The sequence below is a fragment of the Amblyomma mixtum genome, chromosome 1 (genome assembly GCF_055824585.1).
Source record: "Amblyomma mixtum isolate Tamu chromosome 1, ASM5582458v1, whole genome shotgun sequence".
Classification (NCBI taxonomy): domain Eukaryota; kingdom Metazoa; phylum Arthropoda; class Arachnida; order Ixodida; family Ixodidae; genus Amblyomma; species Amblyomma mixtum.
In genome coordinates, this window is record NC_143012.1 from 190,372,602 (window position 1) to 190,391,575 (window position 18,974).

At 46.5% G+C, this 18,974-nt stretch overlaps 1 non-coding gene across 1 annotated transcript; it reads right to left on the reverse strand.

The window, feature by feature from the left end:
- Window positions 1-3,074: 3,074 nt before the first annotated feature.
- TRNAA-CGC (transfer RNA alanine (anticodon CGC)) lies at window positions 3,075-3,146 on the reverse strand. Its single transcript has one exon. It is a non-coding gene; the product is annotated as a tRNA-Ala (tRNA).
- Between the last annotated feature and the right edge of the window lie 15,828 nt (window positions 3,147-18,974).

Below are 18,974 nucleotides of genomic sequence, written 5' to 3' on the forward strand. Positions count from 1 at the left end.
CTTTTAACGTTTTTGCAGCACACTTCTAGCTTCCGTTGAACAGTAGAGGGCTCGACATTGCGTTTCGGGAAATGGCATTTGCGTGTTGTCAACGTATTTGAAGTGTACTTCCGTAAATACGCAATTAATTCGTCGAAAGAATACTGAAATTCTAGCAAATTGGCAGCCCGCCTTAGAATATTTGCAGCACGCTTCAATCTGCCATTGAACAACCTAATGCTCGGAATCGAGTTTCGGGAAATCGCATTTTGGTGTCGGCAATGTATTTAAAGTGTACTTTCGTAAATACGCAATTAATCCATCCAAGTATACTTAAATTCTAACAAATGGGCTCTCCGCGTAAACATATTTACATTACACTTCAAGCTACTGTGGAACAACCTGGGGCTAGCAAATACGTTTCAGGAAACAGTGAAAACTCTCCTTTTCCTGCCGTCCTTTCGTTTATGGTAACTTCTCTCAGGAAGGTGATCACCAATTTCTTACAGTACGTGCGGAGAACGTGATAGCATGATACCCGCAAAGGCACGTTGGGTACTTCTGGGCCCGAATATGCCAGCGAAAAGGACCACGACCAGCAAGGCCGGCCGGCTCCCTTAGACCTCCGTGTATCTGTTGGTTGACAGATCGATTTCTGAAGTATTTCTGACGCAGGTTTCGACTACCTATTCAGTTTTAGATCGCCCCCAGATTCGAAAGCGACCAGTAGGGCACTTCTGGGACAATTTTCGGGCCCACAGTCTTTGCGCCAAAAACGCCTCTCCGGGAAAGATACTGCGTCGCTCTCGGTGGGTATATTAAAGGCAAACCAAATGTGGCTCTTGTCGAAGCACTTCTTGTTTGCTGCGGCACTTCCGTCATGATCTGCCGTTTAGGTATCTTTGCCGTTCGCATTCCGTCACGTGACCTTATAATCTCATGTACCTCTTGATTGATAACTACGCGTGTACAATTTGTTCTGCAGTTGAAGCATTAACCCGTCTCATTCTGTGAACCCGACCAATAGACATTTTTTAAGCCGAAGTGAATATATTTCCAATGTATTAAATGTATATTTGTTGTGTATTTTTAAAGCATCTTATGTATTTAATGTATATTTGTAGTATATTTTTAATGCATTATAAACATAAGAAGGGAAAAATGTACTTTTCACATATTTTAAAGAACGTTCAAAATAATATTTGTAGTATACTTAGAAAGCATTCGTATTGCAGTTTAAGCATAGGGACAAAAAATGCGAAACAAATATGAATTAATACAATATGTTTCAAATACATTTCAAGTACATCCTCTTTTTCGCTAAGGGCAGATTCTGAGACAATGCTCGCTTTCTTTTAGGCCACCGCAGCACGACGAAATCACCAGGGCTGTAAGTGACATGATGGCGGTGAGCATCGTAGCGCGCTTTGGACCGATCTTGGAAGGCGAGAAACCGAAGGCGAGAAAGGCGCCGGTTTCTTCGGCCAGCGATGCAGGAATCTTCAAGAAGCTCGTGAGGAAATGGTGGTATTGTGTCCAGGGTGTACCGGGGGGGGGGGGGGGGGGGGCGGAGCATCGAATAAAAAGAAGGGGCTGAAGCCAGTAGTCTCATGGCGCGTGGTATTGAACGCGTAAATGATGAACGGCAGGACGCTGTCCCAGTTCTTGTGCCTTGAATCAACATGCATTGACAGCATGTTAGTGATCGTGCGGTTCGTGCGCTCAGTCAGCCCATTCGTCGCGGAATGGTAAGGCGAGCAATGGCGAAAATGCGATGCGCAGGGACGGAGAAGCTCCTCCACGACGTCAGCGGTGAACTGCCGACCACGGTCACTGATGACAACTTTTGGCGGTCCATGACGCAGATCTATGAATCGCAGCAGAAAAGAAGACACATGAGACGTTGTAGCCGATGGTAGAGCTGCTGTTTCACAATACGTAGTGAGGTAATCGACGCGATTCACTATCTAACGGTTCCCATGATATGACAGAAGCCAACAGCCACAGAAACCAAGGGGCACAGGTTTTTTTTTCTTAATTAATTTATTGATTTTGTGGTGTTGATCAATTTGGAATATTACTGAGTATGTCATCGCTTAAAGCTAATTGATTAGAAAAGCAGAGGAAAAAACCACATACCGCCGGTGGAATCCGAACCCACGACCTCCGAATTACGCGTCCGGTGCTCTACCTCTGAGCTACGGTGACGGCTGTCAAACCTGGTATTTATGTTTACAAGTAACCTCACCTTGAGAGTGTTCATCAGCGCCACCCACGTTCATAAGCGGCGGACGTAGAACGTCCTGAGTTACCGCAGGTGTGACGTAGAACGTCATCGAACGGAGAGGGTGGAAGCTGTGTGAGAACCCTCTTATGCTTCCTATGGCATCAAGGCTGCCAGAATCGTGGCCCTCGCTAAGCAATTAAGCAAACAAGGAAGGGGTGAGGGGCTTGTTGTAAATATGACAGAAGCCAACAGCCACAGAAACCAAGGGGCACAGGTTTTTTTTTCTTAATTTATTGATTTTGTGGTGTTGATCAATTTGGAATATTACTGAGTATGTCATCGCTTAAAGCTAATTGATTAGAAAAGCAGAGGAAAAAACAACCACATGCCGCCGGTGGGATCCGAACCCACGACCTCCGAATTACGCGTCCGGTGCTCTACCTCTGAGCTACGGTGACGGCTGTCAAACCTGGTATTTATGTTTACAAGTAACCTAACCTTGAGAGTGTTCATCAGCGCCACCCACGTTCATAAGCGGCGGACGTAGAACGTCCTGAGTTACCGCAGGTGTGACGTAGAACGTCATCGAACGGAGAGGGTGGAAGATGTGTCAGAACCCTCTTATGCTTCCTATGGCATCAAGGCTGCCAGAATCGTGGCCCTCGCTAAGCAATTAAGCAAACAAGGAAGGGGTGAGGGGCTTGTTGTAAATATGACAGAAGCCAACAGCCACAGAAACCAAGGGGCACAGGTTTTTTTTTCTTAATTTATTTATTTATTTTGTGGTGTTGATCAATATGGAATATTACTGAATATGTCATCGCTTAAAGCTAATTGATTAGAAAAGCAGAAGAAAAAAACAACCACATGCCGCCGGTGGGATCCGAACCCACGACCTCCTAATTGCGCGTCCGGTGCTCTACCTCTGAGCTACGGCGACGGCAGTCAAACCTTCTGCTTTCGGGGGTATTTATGTTTACAAGTAACCTAACCTTGAGAGTGTTCATCATCGCCACCCACGTTCATAAGCGGCGGACGTAGAACGTCCTGAGTTACCGCAGGTGTGACGTAGAACGTCATCGAACGGAGAGGGTGGAAGCTGTGTGAGAACCCTCTTATGCTTCCTATGGCATCAAGGCTGCCAGAATCGAGGCCCTCGCTAAGCAATTAAGCAAACAAGGAAGGGGAATGAGGGGCTCGTTGTAAATATGACAGAAGCCAACAGCCACAGAAACCAAGGGGCACAGGTTTTTTTTTCTTAATTAATTTATTTATTTTGTGGTGTTGATCAATTTGGAATATTACTAAATATGTCATCGCTTAAAGCTAATTGATTAGAAAAGCAGAAGAAAAAACAACCACATGCCGCCCCTTGTTTTCTGTGGCTGTTGGCTTCTGTCATATTTACAACGAGGCCCTCATTCCCCTTCCTTGTTTGCTTAATTGATTAGCGAGGGCCTCGATTCTGGCAGCCTTGATGCCATAGGAAGCATAAGAGGGTTCTCACACAGCTTCCACCCTCTCCGTTCGATGACGTTCTACGTCACACCTGCGGTAACTCAGGACGTTCTACGTCCGCCGCTTATGAACGTGGGTGGCGCTGATGAACACTCTCAAGGTTAGGTTACTTGTAAACATAAATTCCCCCGAAAGAGAAGGTTTGACAGCCGTCGCCGTAGCTCAGAGGTAGAGCACCGGACGCGTAATTCGGAGGTCGTGGGTTCGGATCGCACCGGCGGCATGTGGTTGTTTTTTCCTCTGCTTTTCTAATCAATTAGCTTTAAGCGATGAGTAATATTCCAAATTGATCAACACCACAAAATAAATAAAGTAATTAAGAAAAAAAAAACATGTGCCCCTTTGTTTCTGTGGCTGTTGGCTTCTGTCATATTTACAACGAGCCCCTCATTCCCCTTCCTTGTTTGCTTGGTTTCCATGATAGTATTTCGTAAACGAGCCCAAAAGATCTATGCCCACTTGCTCAAACGGTGCTGCAGACGGTGTCACAGGGTGAAGCTGCTTGTATTGTTGGCACTGAGGGAAGCTGGCAACGTACCCCTCAGTCGTGGCCCTCATATTCGACCAATAGAAGCGTGCCTGGGTACGGTCGAGCATCCGTGCCGAATTAAGATGGCCAGATGTAGGGTCATTGTGCATGCCCTGCAAGAACAGAGGTGTACAGGCTCTTCAGAACCGGCAGCAGGAAGCGGTGGCCTGTAGAAGAATAGTTTTTCTTCCTCAAAAGGCCATCTCGCACACAAAAGTGGCGCTGACATTGGAAGGGTCTTCAGCCTCCGCAAGGAGAGACCGTAGGGTTAAATCTTTCTGCTGTTCCGCTTTGAACGTTGCGACATCAGCAAAAGCAGGTGACACTGGCGCGACGCAGCGGTCGAAAGTATCGATGTTAGACTCCGACTCAGGAAGGGGTAGCCTCGAAAGACAGTCCGTGTCAGCGTGACGGCGACCACTCTTGTAGACGACTGTGTAGACGAACTCTTGTAGCCGGAGAGCCCGCCGTGCAAGGCACCCGTACGGGTCACGAAAGTTAACGAGCCAGCAGAGGGCAAGATGGTCGGTGACGATGGTGAACGGGCGTCCGTACAGATAGGAACGGAAACGCTGCGTGGCGTAGACGACGGCCAAGCATTATTGCTCGGTGACTGTATAATTGCGCCCCGGCTTGCTGAGCGAGCGACTCGCATACGCAGCAACGTGCTCTTTGTTGTCGCATCGCTGGATGAGAACAGCGCCGAGGCCAACACCGCTGGCGTCGGTATGAATCTCTGTCGGAGCGGAGGGATCGAAGTGGCGAAGTACAGGGTGGGACGTGAGAAGGAATTTTAGTTGGCGGAAGTTGGAGTCGCACTTAATTGTCCACTCCAAAGCCGCATCTTTCTGAAGTAGACCTGTAAGGGGGTAAGCTACGTCCACAAAGCAATGAATAAAGCGGCGGAAGCCCAAGAAACTCCGCAGCTCTTTGACAGATTGTGGTGGCTTCAACGACTCGACAGTTGCAGTCTTGGCGGGATCAGGTTTGACGTCGTCTTATCAACGAGGTGTCCAAGCACTAACGCTTGACGCGCATAAAAGTGGCAGTTTTTAGAGTTAACCACAAGGCCAGCTTGGCGCAAAACACTTAATGGAAATTGCTGAAACGAATGGGGTTCTGGGAAGCCACCAGGATGGCCTACGGCGCGGATATTCCACTATTATCACTATAAGTAAAGCTCTATATGGCACTGACATATGTATTAACGAAAGAGTGCAAATAGATATCTGTTTCGATTGTAAGAGAGCGTTTTATAGAAGGCCCTACCAAAAGTTACTCTTGAAACTTAACAGGTTATTGAAGAATAATATGATAAATAAATGAAGTGAGGCATACCTACCCCATAGACAGCAGTTTTTTTTTCTTGACGATAACGTTGCCAGCTCAACTAAAAATGTACGATCAAGTGTAACACAAGGGTCTGTGGTAAGTCCTTTGCTTTTTTCTTTGTACGTTAGCGATATGAGCAGTGGATTTTCACCAGAGATAACGATTATACGTTACGCAGATTATATTATTATTTATTGGATTATAAAATCTTGTGATGATCAGAAGGGACTGAATGACCGTCTGGACAAAATCCGTACCGGGCGGCAATGGTGGAAAATTAGTACAGAAAAGACTGTTTGTATGCACAGGATGCGTAAAAGCAAATCGCTGCATTTTGTTTAAAATTGAGGATATCATTCTAAAAGATGTCGCTGAGTCCAGGTTCTTGGGCCTGTGTCTCAGACAGGATCTAACCTGGGCAGCGTTCCTTGAGTGTAGCACTTGACACTGATTGTATAGATAACGATTTTTCTTTTGACGAAGCAGTAGCTGATGGTTTAGGTACGTTTGGTCGGAAGATCATGAGCCTCACCTTAAGTCACGAACTGCCTAGCAGTAATAACCAATTACAGTTCTTAGATGTGACCCTAACCTTTCATCCTGCACACGATTGCTTGTGATATTGTCCACGCACAAAGATTTGTTGCCATTTTATTAGAGCCATTCCAAGACTGTTAAGAGGGATTTCGCATCCCAGTGCTTAGTATCCGCACTAAAGAAGTCTTGACACCATGCCATGCACGCCAGCTTTGCATCTAAGGTGCCCAGGCTGAAGAAAGCAGGCTTCTCAGCTTCCCTGCTTCTCTCCATGGCGCTGTCCTTGCTGAAAAAGCTGAAGTGCAGCAAGGAAAACAACCGACCTCAAGATAAAAAGGTGGCAAGGCCGGAAGTTCTCCCATACGTAGACCACACTTCTCATAACCTCAAGAAGGTGGCCAATAAGTACGGCGTCGATGTGGTATTTTCAGCGCCGCGAAAACTCGCCGGAATGTTTTTACGCATTCAGAGGAAAAAAGTGCAAGCGTGCGCCATCAGACACCGAACGCCCCATGTTGGATGTAAGAAAGGAGTAGTATGCGAGTTCCCGCTTACATGCGGCAAGGTGTACGTTGAACAAACCGGACGGTGTCTTAATTAGCGCCGGCTTGAACACAAGACTTCTTTAACCAAGAAAGGCAATCTTCCAGACCACTGCCAAGCCTACACGAAACAGAAGCGTATAGCCTGCTAGCCTCGACTATCGGATTGCCCAGTGCTATTGAAAAGCTGAGATAGGACAGAACGTGAGCTCGTGAAAGCGTTTGATATCAAGAAGCGAGGTGATAATTGCATTAGAGACGTGTGAGTTGTTCTTCGCCAAGGTGAAATGCTGTTCCTTGTGCATATCTGTGAGAGGTGAATGTTTGTAAACTGCGATTAACAGCATGGATAAGGGCAGAGGCTATATTATATATAGAAGCTATTTATTCCTTCATGAATAAATCCTGTTGAAAGTGTAGTGCTTGTCCTGTTCCTTTACTCGTCCGTGTTGCCATTTTGCGCTGTCAAGTCTGACGACTAAATGCCTATAGCTGGCTGCCTGGATTAGTGGAAACCGCAATCGCGGAATTTCAGGTTCATGGCGCTGGTGACCACTTGCACAAAACTCTGCTTTCGTACAGCATATCCTGCTTAACAATGCTAAACATCATTTTTGGAAAAATGTTCTTGGTGTTTTCAATCAGTTGCGGCTGCACACGTAGGTGGCATTGTGATTCTAATAGAGAAAATTGATAGCCATTGTTGACTGGCAGTTAGCGCAGGATGGCCACTTATGCATTGTGGACTCCCTTGCTTGGAGAAACCTTGCGCGTTTCGTCTGCGTCTATGCCCCAGAAGAGGCAGCACCTCCAAGATCCGTCTATACGCCGATGATTGCGTACTGTACCACACTATCAACTCTGTTAATGATCACCTCCTTCTGAATGAGTCTTTTGGTATGTTCCGTGACTGGTGCAATACGTGGCAGATGAACATCAATTTCAGCAAAACAGTTGTCATGTCTTTCACCAACCGCCTATCACCTTCTAATTACGACTATGCATCACTGCAAAGGGTTCATGAATATAAATATCTTGGCGTCGTTTTTTCTCACAATATGCAATGGTCAAAACACATCGATTACATCACAGCTAAAGCTCTTAAAAGGTAGGTTACTTGCGGCGCACAGTTCGGGATGCTCCTAAAGAAGCAAAATTGCTCATGTACAAAACTCTAATTCGCCCCATTCTTGAATACGCTTCTAATGTCTGGAATCCATAAAAGCAATGTGAAATAGATCAAATAGAATCTGTGCAACGTAAAGCTGTAAGATTTATTTTTCGCCGCTACGACTTTCATTTTTCACCCTCATCTGCGATGTCTTCCCTGAACATAAGCCCGCTTGCATCCCGCCGAAAAACTGAGTCCTTAAAACTTCTTCACTCCATAGTCCATTCTGCTAATTGCCTTTCAGAGGGTAAGCATATCTCGTTTTCAAAACCATCTGCAACCAGGAGCCATCACGATCTTAATATCCAACCTTTGTTTGCCCGCACTAACGTTTTCAAATACAGTTTTTTTCCGCGCACTGTGGAGTGTTGGAATTCTTTGGATGGCAACATTCGTGCACTATCAATCTCTGATTTTGCGTCGGCAATTGAGTCGTAGCATTGTATGTTGTTTTTCTAGCGTTTATATTTGTAATGCTTGTAATGTACTCTTGTATGCGTGGAATTGTTCCCCATTTGTGTACCCACTGCTGCTATAGCCCCTTGAATGGGGCTGCAGTATTTTCAAATAAATAAATAAAAATAAATAAATAAAGAGTACGTCGCTGCGATCTATTGTGTTTGCCCTGGGGAGAGTTGTCTTCGTGGGCGATACCTATTGGTTCATAAGTGTGATATTGACCGTGGTGGTCGAGGTGGTTTAGCGGATGGATGCCTCAATTCGAAAGCCAAGAAATGTCCTTCGCGTCTGTAATAAGGCTAATCTGACGCTGTGTATTGAGTGGTCAAGCACACGTTGCAACAGATGGTGATGTGGAGGGCAGCGGAAAGCCAGTGACCGGATATGCCATAACCTCCGTCTGCTTTTCTCGCCAAGGCCTCTGCAATGCGCCATAAAGTTTGACACCAAGCTCAAGGTTATTGATTCAAGGGTTCTCTCAAGAAAGGAATTCGTAGAAAATGTGGAGCAATAAACGGATCCTTTAACCTCTGGTCCTCTCAACTCTGTAACATTAGAGCTCCTCGACGAAAAAAAAATTGCAATAAGAATCGGGCAGCGCCGAGCCGCACAAAAGAAAGCCAACATACGGCGGCTCAAGCGCATTCTGTGAACTCGTAAAGGCTGACGAGCAGCAGCCAGGTCAGTTTCGTAAAGGCACACAAACTATAAAAAATGTGTTCCTTGTTGACCTAGGCGAGCGCTACTGGGCCCTCTTGCACGCAGTGCAGAAAAGAGGGTCGAGCATTAGACTATCTGGTGTCTTTTGCGCTTTCAAGCGGGGGTGAATAGGACAAAACACCGCCAGCGCGGTCTATAAATCCGGTAATGGGGGGGGGGGGGGGGGGGCGTTTGTAACGGACATAGAAAGGTAGAAACGGTTTTCTGTTGTTTTTACGCTGAAACTTTTCAAGCTACGAGGTAAAGAACATTTGATACCAGCAGGAAAGAAAACTACAAAACTGCCCCCTTATTCGAGACTTCCACGCGCGATTAAAAGAGCTCCAAAAACAAAGCCCCGCGACCTCACGGCATCATTTCCTAACTTTAGCAGGCCTTCAACGTTGAACACAGTCCCAACCTCTGGTGGCAGTATTCGACGACATCTGCAATCAAAAGCTCCCCCGCCTTCAGTCTCCGACGTTTTCGATTTCCCTCCGATCAGCCTCCTATTTACCTATTATAATGCACTAGCCAAGTCCCTCACCGGCCATCGCAAGGCGACCTTCAGATGTATAGTAGTTGATAACCAAACCTGCGATATAAAAGCTGCTCTGTCCACGCAAATCTTCTTCGAATGGGGACCATATGCGAAGCGGAGAAACTCTGAAATACCCCTCTTGCCGTGCTACAAATGGACATCCGGAAAGCATTCAATCAACTTCATCATCATCATCATCAGCCTGACCATGTCCACTGCAGGGCGAAGGTCTTTCTCAGTCTTTCCAATTAACCTTGTTCTTTGCCACTTGCGGCCAAGGTATCCCCCGAAACATGTAAATCTCCTCTCACCTAACTTTCTGCCGCCACCTGCTACGCTTGCCTTCTCTTGAGATCCACTCCATTACCTTTAAGGACCAGCGTTTATTTTGCCTACGCATTACATGTCCTGCCCATGCCCATTTCTTCCTCTTGATTTCGACTAGGATGCCATTAACTCGCGTTTTTCCCTCACCAGCTATGCCCGCTTCCGATCTCCTAACGTTGCACCTATCTTCTTTTTTTCTATAGCTTGATGCGCTTCCTTAATTTAAGTAGAACCCTCTTCGTTAGTGAAAGTTTTCCGGCTTGAATTAACTTGACCGAGGTTATCTGTTCGGCCTGGTCCGCCAATGACAGATCGGTGCGACGTATTCTAATTGCTCGAAATTTGCTGCGCAGCGACACTATCTTGCATCCTCATTTGAGAGGGGCGGGAGCACCAATCATTATTCGCTGATCGTTCTGGAAGGCTGCTCCTTGTCGCCTCTTGTTTTCGCACTTCTTTTCGCCTCGTTCTCTGGTAAGCCCTCTTGGCCTGGCGTCCAAGTGAGAAATTGGATCGTGGGGTTCTGATCACGAGCTTCTCTTGGAAGTATTCTTTGCGCTGTAGGCGTTATACAGCCCAGCTCATAATTCTGTCAGGGCCCTAGCAAGTCGGATGAGATGAATTTTGATTGCGGGGGAAGGTAGCCAGCGCGATTGCTACCTCATTCACGTGGGTCTCGCTAGCGGCCTTAAAAATGAGACCATCCACCTGTCTTTCCTCGTGAATGACTGCGGCCGTGTACCATCCTCCCCTGGAATGGTGTGGGCCCGCAACGTCTACGTAGAAAATGCTGTCTTTCGAGCCATAAAGGCGCTGCAGGGCATTCTCCCGCGCCTGACGCCGTTCATTGTGGCCTCTGCCCAATTTGGTAGGAAGGGGTCGAACACGGAGGGCACCTATCCATAGTTCGGGCACTCGTACCCTTTCCTCAATGTGATGGCCATGTTGTATATATAGCTGCTACAGAAGGCGACGACCGGACACAGTTTGGACAAGAAAGTTCTATTGAGTAGTGGGGTGCGCCTCGCGCAGCTCCCGATAGCTGTTCACCACATTCAGTGTAAGGACCCTCGCATTCGAGGTAAAGATCGGGAGGTCGAGGGCCCTTTGGTCATCCTTCGGAGAGTAACCTTCAAGGTGTCTTCATCATGCTTGTGCAAGTGCATGTATGGAGTCGAATAACGAATTCGACTCCTGTCAAAAGCATGGGCGACTCGCATCGCATCCTTACTTCTTAGGGCCCCACGGTTGTTGGAGACGCGACGGATCATGCGGCCGACTTGGTCGCCAACCATGTAAAGTGTGGCTAGGGCTGTGTCAGCGCGACGATTTTGGTGAACAAAGAGTCCGAGGACTCTGATCTCAGTGGCTTCAGGTATGGGTCCACTAGCCAGAAAGAGAAGTATTGGGGTCTTGCATATTGCCGAGAGACGGAGATGCACGAATTCTGATTTTTGAGGAGAGCACTGGAGACCACAGTATGCAGCAAAGAGATCCACTATGCGAGCGACTGTTTGCAGGCGGTCTTCTAGTAGACCAATATTGCCCTTTGTTGCCGAAATGGTGATGTCGTCAGCATACAGTACATGCTGTACACCTTCAACTCCAGCCACTTGGGCAGGGAGATGGAGCATTGCCAGATTAAAGAGCAGTGGGGACAACACTGCGCCTTGTGGCATGCCCCGCGTACCCATAGTGCAAGGAGCGTGCTCGTTGTCTTGAATGCGGATAAAGGCTTCGCGGCCCGTGAAGAAATGTTTGATGTAATTAAAGGTGTTGTTTCCGCAGTGTGTCTCACTGAGGTGAGCGAGGGTGACGCTGTGTTGACAACACCAGATGTTGAGGGCTCGCAACATAGCCCTCTTACTAAGAGCTTATATTCGCAACATCATTTTGTATCCCGATGTGCTCTATTATGATATAATTATTGCCATCAATAGCAAGTTGGTCTCCAGATTGCCAACTGGCCCTGGACAGGTTTAATTAGAAAGATATGAAAGAGGTGCTTGTCCTGCAGTGGGCAAAGTGAGACTGATGATGATGATGTTTAGACTGCACTGAATGTTGGCCCTGTTTATGGAAAAGTTCAGATACGAACGAGTCCCTCCATAGAAACAGTATTATCTGTCATGTGCATTTTCGAATCTTTTGTGGCATCATTGTAAATAAATTGGGTGTATTGTATTGTATTGTATATTGCTTCTATTATTTATGTGCATCTGTATTGTTGTGTATGCGGTCAGGGTTACACTGTTGTTGTCCTTTTTCTTTCTTTGTTTTCATGGGGATATTAAGCTCACCTTATACCTGATGTTTGCAAAACACACTGGTTTCGTTGTATTCATGGGGCATTGGGTGCTACTTCAAGCTGCATTATACAGATTTTTGCGCAGTGTCCCCTTTTCCCACTGTAATGTGTGTGAAGAAGTAAACTTTCAATTTCAATTTCAATATTTCCTGGAGCCTCCAAGTAGGCGGACTCGACCACATGCACGTTGAACTGAAACTTACAGCAAAGCGATTTCTGTAGTTCCATAATCAATTAGAACCTTTTCTGTTAGCAGTATGCAGTATCGTGGCACCGCACACCTAGCACAACGGCTTGCCGAAACGGCACCACTACGTCCTGGCGGCCGGGCCACCGCCTACTTCAAAGAAGATGCACGAGCGCACGAATGTATAGAGCAAGCCTTCTTCAGTGTATCAGAACACAGCGAGACCTCAGCAGTTGTATTGGGACCTGTTGTGTAAAGTTCTCCATCTGCCGCTTTGTGTGTCCTAGCGACGTTCTGAGGCGTGTCCAAATCCACAAACTCCAAAGCCACGAAATGTCCATGAACTCCAAAGCCTATTTATTACCTTCGCTTGCACTCAGAATTTTTTCCGGTGCGGGTGCGGCAAGAGGACAAGTGCGTCGTTTGGCAAGAAGAAGACAGCGGAGCGCATGTTCCTGGTCTCTCACACAGCTTTGGTATTCTCAGAAGAACTGCGGAGTTGCTTCGGTCAGATTTCGGACGTCAGACGGGCCGGCTTTGAACGCTTGGATGTCTCCTCGGAGTCACCCACAGTAAGGGACTGCACATTAGTCCTAGTGCTCCGCTCCATCTTGGAGGCGCGTACTGTTGAGATATCAGTGCGTAGGTGACCCCAAGCCAGCCTGGCGGTGCTTCGACCACAATGTTCAGGAGGAAATGTGCGCGCTTGACAGTCCACACGCATACACGGAACTGAGATGGGCTGGCGCACGGCCGAGAGGCAGCTATCAACTTGAAGGTGCATGAAACTAGCTTTAAGTTCTATTCATAAAAGAGCCTGTCTCTGCCAAAAACAGTCTTCTCCCGCCCGTCACCTATCTGCGCCAGCGGGTATTTTTTTATTACTTCCAGCCTATACCTAGAACTAAAAGGTAAAACATGTGTTCTCTTACTAATAGCAAGAAAAAGATAAATAAATGTCTTAGTAAAACGTGAGTAAAGCTCCACTGCCTCCTTTTAGCGAAAATCATTATTTACGGATATACGAGGGGGTACCCAAAAGAAACCGGACTAAATTTTTTGGTCGGCAAAGCTTCTGTGGTACCGCGTTTTGCCTCTAGGAGCGCATAGAACGAACATTCCAGAGTCAGTAAGCCGAGTTACGTCGTTGAAGGAGGTCAGACTAGTTTAGGCAGAGTTTTAGAGTGACGACTGTTTTGTGTGAACGTCGTTTTTGCAATGGCTGATTTTCGTGAACAGCGTGCGCCGGTGAAATTCTGATTTTTGCTCGGAAAAAGTTGAATGGAAACTCTTGAAATATTAAGAAAGACGTACGAGGACGATGCTATGGAGACAACTCAAGTGTTCCTGAATCGAATCCTGAATCAAAGCAACAATCATGACAATGGAAAACTTCAAATTCACCTCGCCTCAAGAAAGCTCGTCAGGTGAAACAAAACCTCAAAACAATGCTGATTTGTTTTTTTCGACGTGAGAGGAGTCGTCCATTGGGAATTTGTTCCGCAGGGTCAGACAGTTAGCCAGGCTTTCTACTTGGATGTTTTGAAAAGATTGGGCAACAGTGTGCGGTGGAAGCGGCCAGATTTCTGGCGGTCGGGTGACTGGTTTTTCCATCATAGCAATGCCCCTGCTCACACAGCCCTGTCTCTATGACAATTTTGGACCAAAAATGGCATGACTCCTATTCCTCAACCCTCATACTCTCCCGACCTTTCCCCGTGCTACTTTCTTTGTTTTCTAGAATGAAAAAATAGGTGAATGGAAAGCATTTCGCTGATGTTGCTGAGGTGAAGAAAAAAACGACGGAGGCACTGTCAAGCATCACAAAAGATGAATTTAAACAATGTTTTGAAAAATGGAATGAAAGATTCGACAAGCGTATCATTGCAAGTGGGGAATACTTTGAAGGAGATTGAAGGTATGTGCTTAAAATGTGAACAAATAAGTTCAAACAAAAATAAGTCCGGTTTCTTTTGGGTACCCCCTCGTATATGACTTGATATAGGACTCGCATATAAATCTTGTCATGGTAGCAGCTGACCAAGGTTACTTCTCCTCGCTCTTCACCAGACACACCTCAGTGGCCCCACCGAATACTAAAGCGCTGGCTTACATTACCGTTATAAGATTAAGAAAATTGTATGGGAACATCCAAAGACTCGCATGTACCGAAGAAAGCATACAAAGAGACAGAGAAAGCAAATATAGAAACCAGATATATTTTTATGCAAAATGTGCGGTCAGAAATTGGGCGAGACGGGCCCAAACTTCGGAGCACGCTTGTTACCGAATAAAAAAAGAAAAGCAGAGGTTTGGTAAACCATAGGAAGGAGTTTGTGCAATTTTCAGAGGATGTTGTATATGTAATTCAGTTCTTGTGCGGCAGCATGCAGAAGGATTTTGAATTTTTTTTATTAGTAGTGCCCTCATGGTTAGACTAAATAGGTGTAGGTTTATTGCGAAGGAAGGAAATATCACATTTACTCAATTCTAACAGACAACTTTATTATGGTTAAAAAAAAATTGCGTAAAAATGGCAAGTGTGCTTTAATGACAACAAACATGAAACTGCACCAAGAACACCGTATTTCCATCGGCATCAAAAAATGGGGGCTTGTTAATTTACGTGTATCGATATCACCGATATCATGTGTCCAGCGCACCACAGTAGTGGACACCGATAGTCCTCGCTGTCACATGAAGTGCCCTGCCAGCCAGGCGCTTATCTGGACTTGCAGTAACGCGGAGATTTGTGCTAGTTGGTTCATGTTCAAAACTTTTACGAGCGCTGCAACAGGGGACAGGGAGCAAGAAGAGAGGGAAGGACAAGCGCTTGTACTTTCGTCTTGTTCTCCGTCCCCTGTTGTAGCGCTGGTAAAAGTGTCGTTACCTGGACTTGAATCACCACGTGACGTCGGTTGCGAATAGGTGCCGAGTTCACTACGACACTAGGGGTAAAAAAACGCCATCTCGTGTACGAAGGCATACTGCCGCAGCTGGTCAGCGCTGCGCCGAGCGTGTCACCGCCGTCCGAGCTCCTCTCGAAAGATAACCTAGTCATGACGCCATAGGAGCGCAGAATTTTGGCGCGCAGCCAAGGTGTGCAGTGTGAGCGGCAACGAAGGCGCGAATAAATGGCTAAGGAAAGCTCAGTCTAAAATTATGTGATCTCGGATGTGAAGGCAAGTGGCAATCAGGCGGCCTCACATGCGTTTGGCGGTCGCAAAATCTTCTTACGTGACGGCGGATGCAGCTGGCGAGGCACACGAGCCCAACGCGGACGCAGTTAGCAGTCCCTTAGTTACTAATTCTCTTAAAATGAGTAGATTTTCGGTTCGAAGGTGAAAAGCCATCTGCCAGAAAGGAGCTTGAGGCAATAACGAAGTTTCCTTCGTCGTCACATTGGTTGGTTGTTCCAACTAATATTGATATTTTTATCGAAGTAGGCAAATCTGATGCCAATTACAGTCGAAGTGATTGCACATTTTTTTTCTGACCTCGGAAAAACAGATGTGTGTTAAAAACGACGAAGTGTTAGAATAGCGTGAATATGGTATGTGGCATAAAAGCAGCTTGCAGACAAGCAGACTGCTGGGCAAAAGTGGCAAGTTAACCATGAACATATTTATTGAGAGAGATTGAAGGTGAGTTGAAGGAGCTGTTAACAGCGCTAGCTATGAAGAATGGTTGTGCACTGTGTCGTATTCTCGAGAGTGGTTACGGGTATCATATAGCTAATATCCTCAACCCTTAAAACAGTGCACTTGCAAAGAAACACCACCTATGCTGGAAGTTATTCCAGAATTGCACCGATCCTAAAACGAGAGCTTGAACCGACCTGCACATATGAAAACGGATGCGCCAAGCTTCACTGCCGATTATTGCTTGTATAAATTGGTTTGCATGGCAAAAATATACACCGAAGCGCCAAAGGGAAAGCTCTGCAACATTTCACGAAATGAGCCGCAGTTATAATATATATGTCACAGAAAAAAATCTTAAATATGCGGCAGAAGTTACCAACTTTTAATGAATAACGATGCGACCGCCATCAAATTTAAAAGCACGCGTGTCTTCATAGATAGGCACACATTCAAAACGCAAAAAAAAAACGTGGTGCATGTTTGGCTGTAGAAAACGGGAATGCTCTGTGTGCATTATGCTTGAACAATCGCCCAGCTTATAAAGACGACTCATGCTCGACATCGCATTTAAAGCTTGGGGCGCGCATCTGTTGTACAAAGATAATTTATTTGGCAATAAACTGGTGCCCGTTAAGAAACAACACACAAAACTGCAAGCATCAAGCCAGGACGTCTGTTCCGCCTTAGTAATATGCAGTTGTATACGGGCTTTTAGGAAAGCCTGAAGGCCGCTTGTACACCAGAAATCGCTAGGCGCATATAGCAGAAGAAATAATTAGACACCCTATAAATATAACGAGAATGGGGGTGAAAACTCAATACAGACATCCCTTTCAAGGAAATATAGGGTTTTGTAAACTACGCTGAAATTTCCGATCCAAAGTACTACAGCTTAGTCACTCACTGCCAAGCTTTTCAGAATTTTTCTAGATTTTTTACACCACTTCATGTGCGTAGTGTTTAATGACAAAGGACCGAAATTTTCTTCTAAGAAGTTCGCTTCCTTTGTGTTCAGACTTCACGAACATCACTTGAAGCCTATGCTTCCAATCGACAAACGTGTTTCTTGAGAAAGTTCTGCACCTTGTGAAGATAATATGATAACCTGGATTTGCAGGCGGGGCCCTATTGTGGTCCTCTTAATTGCAGGAGATCTCCTCATGAGACATCAGCTGCTCTGCAGACTGCAAGACTTCATGACGCTCAAAAGTGACCTGAGCTCCAAAGCCTCCAGCACTGCGAAATGAAGTGTACTCTACCTCGTCACCGCCATGGCGATGTTGTTCGTGTGAAAAAAGACAAAATACGGACTACCGGGCAAAATTCCTGGATAAGCTCCAACACAGCCTTATGAAGTCAGTTTAATGAAACATGCCGTTTACTAAACCACAATACACCAGACACTCCTCTTCAGTACAGTCTGTCCCCTACTCGAATAGTCAATATGACTCTAGTCGCTGTTGTTCCAGCGCCAGAAGAGATATCCGCCCGCCAATCTTATTCACATCGAGTGCTCGCGTGTGTGTACTGCAAGGGAAACATAAGAGATGTTTATTTCGTGCAACGTACATATGTACATATTTCTTCTAATTTTATTGCGTAAGCAATATTATGACAGGTCTCAGCCTCTTCGCGTGGCCACTGCGGTAGGCACGTTTGACCTTTTAAGCGACCGCAGATGGGCCCCACTTCAAGCCGTCGGGTGGTAGTGGTGGTAGGCCCGCCACGCCGCAGCTGCCGTCGCCACCGAATAAAGGCGCTGTTGCGCTGCTCTTTCGCCAGATGTGAAGGAGAGGGGGAAGAATGGTTATAAAGCGCGTTCGCTTGCTTGCTGTATTCATACTGTATTGCTTGCTGTAATTTATCCTCGATCTAGCCTGTCGCCGTCTTGATTCCCTGCCACCCCCGTGTGCCCCGGTACCCAAACAACTTTATTTGTGGTCTTACCATTTTCTTTGTGGTTTTAATTCCGTCGCTCGCTGTGAGGAGTATACGGAGCGCATTATGAGCTGTCCTGCCATACATTTAATTTCAGCAGACTCTTTGACAGTCCGCGAGTATTGTTGGCGACCGCTCGGTTCTGCAGCCCTACGCCACCTGCTAGAGCAACGGCTACTTCCTCAGTTTCTCCAGCTGTGCAATCTCGCAGAGACACGCTGGCAATTTCACGCAGAGTCGAATTGACCACCGAGGCCAGTGCGATTTTGGTGTCTCCTCTCCAAAACACGCCTGCATATACGGTCGCGTCTTGAGGAGCGTATGTTTTCTCGATGAATTCGGCCCTCGCTTCTCTTCTGCCTTGGTGGAGGTTGGGGTCCATGTTCCTTGGTAATCGCGCTACCTTGAGGGACTTGCGTCCTTGTCATCTCTAGCATCTGCTTGCGGAATCTGAGTCTCTGTAGGGGCGTATTCCAGTAGTTGACTCAAACAGCCTTAGTTTTTGCGACTGACGCTGCGCCTCTTGTAGCTACTGAAATATATTTTCCAATCCCAGGGCCATAAGTTTTTCAGTAGACGTGTTGCGCGGTAGTCGGAGTGTTGTCTTACACCTTTGAGGCCTAAAAAGAAACGAAAATTAAGCAGCAGCATTGCGGGCGTCCTTCAGGATGCCGGTTGTGACGTCCAGGCCGTGTCTAGTCGCAACGTTGTCTACCAAGGTCACCAGGCAAAGTTGGAGATTCGGCTTGCTGCTGGACAAAGCAGCCTCCTACTGCTGCGTACTCTTTAGGTGCCAAGAGGCAGGGGGCAAGTGTGCTTGGCATTAGGATAGGATATGAGCATAGTCGGCTTTTGGGCTGTCACATACGGGGCAGGCTGGCGAGTACGATACGGGGTGTAGGAGGGCAAGACGTCCGGAGGTAAGAAAACTGTGTGCCTGAAGGTGGCACCACAAGCGTTGCTGGTTCTGGGAAAGAGATTTTTGTGGACGAGGGAAAGTGAGAAGAGAGAGTCGGTGATGTAAAGTAATATGATG